This window comes from Euprymna scolopes, chromosome 15 (assembly GCF_053919585.1).
Source record: "Euprymna scolopes isolate OS-2025 chromosome 15, ASM5391958v1, whole genome shotgun sequence".
Lineage (NCBI taxonomy): Eukaryota > Metazoa > Mollusca > Cephalopoda > Sepiida > Sepiolidae > Euprymna > Euprymna scolopes.
The window spans coordinates 85242722-85248721 of NC_136496.1; the positions used below are offsets into that span (position 1 = coordinate 85242722).

The 6000-nt window shown below is 35.5% G+C and overlaps 1 protein-coding gene across 1 annotated transcript in view; it reads right to left on the minus strand.

Moving 5' to 3' along the window:
* LOC145293947 (uncharacterized) overlaps window positions 1-2002 on the minus strand; it is a 191349-nt gene extending 189347 nt beyond the window's left edge. Inside the window, exon 1 of the mRNA XM_080140810.1 lies at window positions 1735-2002. The gene's annotated coding sequence lies outside the window, so the exon portion shown is untranslated. The remainder of the gene's footprint in view (window positions 1-1734) is intronic.
* Window positions 2003-6000: the final 3998 nt, after the last annotated feature.

Below are 6000 nucleotides of genomic sequence, written 5' to 3' on the forward strand. Positions count from 1 at the left end.
TTTGTTATAATTAAAAACTGTGAAAGGCATCATCATCATATCTTGTGAATCTGAAGATGTTATTGTTGGCATAGGTTTCCCTGATATTTTTGTAGTCAGATTTTTTTTTTTCTAGAAAGACATCGGATACATAGGGAAGGGATCACGTGAAGGTTGCAAACATCCTAAGTTAAAGTGATTTTTGTGAAACGAACTGGATTCGAACTTAGAACACCCAGGCCGCAGGTCTGAGCCGTCAACCACTACTGTTTCCTACCTGAATGTTGTGACTCTTTACGACGAATATAACCCCAATACGAAACTGTTATTCATGCCACATGTACAGTATATACACCGACTCCTTATTTACTTGCCTCTACACGCGAATAAAAGTAGATATATGGTTGGATGTTTATGTTGGGCAGATTAAGCCCCCACAAAAGGAGCACTGTATGTGAACAAAAGAAAAATGACTGCTGTCTATAAAAATTTCTTATTCACTGACTGAGATCAAAAAGTGATGAAGTGTGTTATTAGAACTGATGCTACACTTTGCTCCTAGGACAAAACTTTAAAGGTCTTGGAGCTATTTTTTTTTTCATTATGAAGAGGGATACTATTTCGAATATATTTTTCTACTCAGACGATTTCTCCCCGCAATCTTTAAAAAAAAAAAAAAAAAGTCACTAAGCGAAATGAATGAGTATCCAGATAATACTACTACTTATTTAGTCATACTCGTGTATCGGCAGAAGACATGGTTCCGGAAATGACCGAAGCAATTTACGATTTGAAAACCGAGAACAAAGAAGTAAAAAAAAAAAAAAGACACACATTCAGTATCATTCCTTATCTGCACCCAAAATTAAACAAAAATACCATAAGCGGAGTTTCTTTCCTAGAACTGACCATCTGTGGAACACAATATCGTTTGTCTGCTTCCCTGCTGATTATAACATGGTCATCTTCAAGTCTAACGTGAATAAATTCTTATTGAGTCGTCCATTTAGATAATTTAGTCCTACCTAAATTCCACCGAGACTAATCTTGTCTCACCATTTAACAAACACTTAATCATTAACCTTAAGTGGCTTTTGGGCCCTGATAAATGGTGGTCCTCCAAGGAAAAAAGTATACAAAGAGTTAGGTTAGGATTAGATTTATGTTTAAATTAATAGTAAGAGTCAAAATATTTTTAGGGTCTTTACAAAGAGAAAAAAATGAAAATCTCCCAGAAAAAAAACAAAAAAAAAAACAAACAGTAGCTTTCAAAATGAAAATTGCTTTAGTAATTCCCGGAACTGGCTTCGTATTCTCCGTCGATAATCGGACTGCCTTAGAAAAATTGAAATCTTCTGAATACCCGTAAGGGTATTAATAAATAACTATCGAGTCAGTGCCAAGTATAAGGCAGTAACGAGCCATTCTCAAAACAACGCTTGTGTAAGCAGTCAGTGCGAGCGTAAAGCCGACCTTCATAAAACAAACACAAAGAAATGATCGTCGAACCAGGGGAAAGGTATGAGGAATTATGTTCTACTGGAAACCTAGTAGATAAGGGATACAACAGAGAAGCAGTCATTATAACTACACTGGCATTTATTTTTAGGGATCTTAAAAATTATCAAACAAAATCCAAGGTTGTTGTTGTTTGGTGGGGGTTTTTTTTCTGTTTTTTTTTCCTTTTTTTTTTTTAACTACATCGTTACAAAAGAAAAACAAGAAAAGGAACAAAAAAGAAAGCATGTAACTTACGCTTTTTACGCGAACAAGTACTTGTTCGTTCGCCCGGGATCGTCGTTTTTTCTTCCTTTAATTATTGCGTACTACGTATTTTGATACCAAGTTCTACTATGCTCGCGTAGCAGACGTGGCTTCCTCTCACTGCCGCCTCCGTCGTCAACATAGTCGGGTAGTAGTCGGCATTGTTATTGTCGTGGAACTGGTAATCTCTCTAATAATAGTACGAGCGGATAGCAGAATTCGATTCAGTTGAAGTTGCGCACCTCGTCCACCCCCACCCATCACCAAAAAAAATAAATAAATAAAAATCGATGAATGGTTTTGTAGGTCGGTCTCTCTCGGATTGAAATAACATTTTTTTTATTGCTAACTGTGCATAGCGAATTAATGGGAGGGTTTAAATGAGGCCATGTGTCTGTTTAGTGGTTTTGGCAAGTGTAAATTTATCATAAGACTAGTAGGTCGCCCGGCGTTGCCCAGTCGTAAGATACGCTTAAATATGATAATTCAATGTATGAAAATTTTGTATTAATTGTGATAGAGCTAATTCGCTATTCATTGTTATGGTATTGCCCTCCGGCGTCACCCGGTCGCAAAATACGCTTCAAATTATTTTAATTCACGCAGAGTTCATATTTATGATAAGAGAGACAATACTCCATTGATAATTATGTTGTACCCAACACATAGTGATTTCAAAAGTTTTTATTACTTTGGGTACCATCAGCTAGATGGAAAGCAAAACATATAGTTCTTAATTTAGTCATTCAGTTGTAAAAGTTTGTTAGAAATGATGACGTTAGAATTTGAGTCGGTGACGAATAAATTTAAACTTTAATATATATATATATATATATATATATATATATATATATATATATATATATATATATATATATATGAAAGTGAACATGTATGTGTGTCTGTCTGTGCCTTTGTATTTGTGTGCCTGGGGAGATTTCCCTACGCAATAACTATCAATTTTAAGTCTACAGACTCGAAATTTGATATACAGGGTACTGAGATTTAGGAAAATCTTTTTAATCCGCTCCGCCAGAAATTTGGCTGTTAAGGGGTCAAATTTCAACGATTTGACCTTTGAGAACTCTACCAAACTCCTCCGCCAATTTTAGGTATAAACAATTGACATTTTAGATATAGGTTCCATTGACATGGACCTAACTTAATAACTTGATTTGAGCCCAAAATAATAAATGTTAAGGAGTCATAATAAGGGTCAAATTTAAAAAAAAAAAATGACGGCTTTTTTGGGGTGCTCAACATACACCTCCAAACACCCGGGTAACGCTGGGCGGAAATGCTAGTATAATATATATTTAATATATATATATATATATATAGAAAGTGAACGTGTTTGTGTATCTGTGTGCCTGTGTGTGTGTCTGTGGGTGCGTGTACATTTCCCTACGCAATACCTCTGTCAATTTTAAGTCTACAGACTCGAAATTTGATATACAGGGTATTGAGATTTGAGGAAAATCTATGTGATACGTTTCGACCAGAAATTTGGCTGTTAAGTGATCAAATTTCAACGATTTGACCTTTGAGACCTCTACCATACAGAGGTATTCGGAGATAGGGGCAATATATAAAAGTGAACGCGTCTCTGTGCGTACATTCCCTACGCAATACCTCTGTCAATTTTAAGTCTACAGATTCGAAATTTGATATACTGTGTACTGAGATTTGAGGAAAATATATGTGATCGGTTTTCGGCCAGAAATTTGGCTGTTAACGGATCAAATTTCAAGGATTTGACGTTTGAGACCTCTACCAAACTCCTCCACCAATTTTGGGTCTAAACACTTGAAATTTTAGATATAGGTTCCTTGGATATGGATCTAACTTAATAACTCGATTTGGGCCCAAAACAATACATGTTAAGGGGTCATAATTAGGGTCAAAGTTAAAAAAATTTTATCCTTGCGATCTCTACCAAATTACTCAGACAATTTCTGGTCTTAACATTTGAAATTTTACATAAAGGGTATTCAGAAATAGGGCAAGCTTTTTAATCGGTTTGGGTCGAAAATTTGAGTTACAAATATATAAATGTATCTATGTATGTTTGCATGTCTGCCTAAAACTTTCGACATGAGCGACGGATTATTACAAGATCAGTATTGTTTTGAAGTTCGACCTTTCAGACAACAAATATCGAAAAATTGGCTAAAAAAATAAATATCTTCACCTTAAACTGGGCACTTTTTAACAGGGGGGTCGCTTTTTCGCCAATATTTTTGAAAGACATCCTATCCTTTCTATTGTCTGGCCTTAATTAAAACCTACGTCACTTCCGGTTTAGCGGTGGTCGTATCAGCAAAGACGTCAGTTTTTTCCCCGTTCTTTTCCTCTTTTGCCGTACGGGTTCGAGCCTGCCTTCCTACAATTTTTCTTTTTGCTGAACACATACCTCCAAACCCGGACAACGCCGGGAACGTATGCTTATATATATATATATATGTGTGTGTGTGTGTGTATGTGTGTGTGTGTGTGTGAATGATATTCGACGGTCTCTTACGTGTAGGTTTAAATTAGTATTTTTTATTCTTTACTAGAGACAACAGAACGAAAAGCAGTCAAAAACAAATATATAACAAATACATGTTATCAAAGGTGGTCTTTCTCTACCGTGCGAGAAGGTTACTTACGATTGAAAGTATCCTGTACCACTAAAAGACCACCATTCGCCCATGTATGGAGTATTGTCACATTTGGGCTGGTGCATCCGCTACTAGCCTCTCGCTCTTTGACAGGGTTCAAAAGAGATTCGCCTACCTAATAGGTCCTGAACTGTCAGCTAAGCTTCATCTAAACTCTCACATCGACGAAATATTGCATCCCTCTACCTGTTCTAGAAGTATTTTAATGATAGATGCTCCACGGACTACAAGCCCTTGTACCCCCAAGACATAAATACCTTCAACAAACCCGACAAGTAGAAAAAAAACCCATCCCTACACAGTCGAGATCCCTAGATGTAAGAAAGCCTTCTACTCCAATAGTTTCTTTCCCAGAACTGCGAGACGTTGGAACTCCCTTCCAGGTTTTTGCTTTCCCAACTGTATTGAGATGCAGAAATTCAAGTGTAATGTGAACAGACATCTTGCTGCTCAACTCCCTACATAGTATCCCAGCAACTTATGACTCCGATAGTAGCACCTAGATCAAAGTGGCACTTTGCTTTGTTTGGGATGAAAATGAGGGGGATAAAAAGGCAAGATAACTTACTGTCCTAGCTAGCTGGATAATTTGATAATGTTTTAACTTATTTTAAAAGCGTTTATTCAGTTCGGAAAGTAGGGTCGAGTTTTACGTTAGAAGAAGAAACATGTCCAAAAAGAGTGCCATATCTTTGGATTCTGGATAATCGTTCAAAAATCGAAAATGAAACAACTGCTGATAGAGACTCACTCAATGAAATCATGGTAAGATGTGTTGCCTTTGGTAACACTTATTTGCTGTATGCTTGATTCTTCTTACGTGTTTCATTTTATCATCTATAGTTAACTAAATGCCGATGAGGAATTCGGGTTTTTGCCACGCTTTCAGGGAGATGTCGATGCCCTCTTACATACAACGCCTGGAATTCCTAAATTGGTCACCGATCGAGTACTGACCAAGCTTAACTTCGGAGATCTAACAAGAACCGGCGTGTCTACGTGATTATGCCGTACGCACAATAAAACATTGCACAAAACAATACAAAATAAAGCCATAATTATCTGAACATTTATTGAATTAAAATAAATAAAATAGATTTTGTAAAATAATTGGAATTTCGAAATAATTTCAACGGACAGATTTTTTCTATTCTTTTCTGTATAATGAATTAATAAATAAAAATGGTAATTATATGCAAACATATGGCTTAAAATTCAAACTTTTTAAAAATAAAATTAAGCTTTTGTAATAGATAAACATAATTATTAAACTTTATAAGCCTTATCCCCAAGTGGGTTCTGGTTTTGATAGGTGGTTACCTTCATGTAAAAAATTGGTGACCTCTATGTAAAAAAATTTAAATAAATAAATAGTTTGGAACAGTCATAAAACGTTTTCTTTCTTTTTTAGGAGGGGGTTAAACTTTCGTCATTTACAAAAATAATTATTGGACTTTGTAAATTGTTTCGAACAGCCATAAAAAACGATATTTTTAGATAATTAAACCTCCGTAATTGATGAAAATAATTTTGAAACAGTTTTTTTTTCACAATCATAAAACGCTTTTTAAAAAAGTTAACCATCGTAACAAAT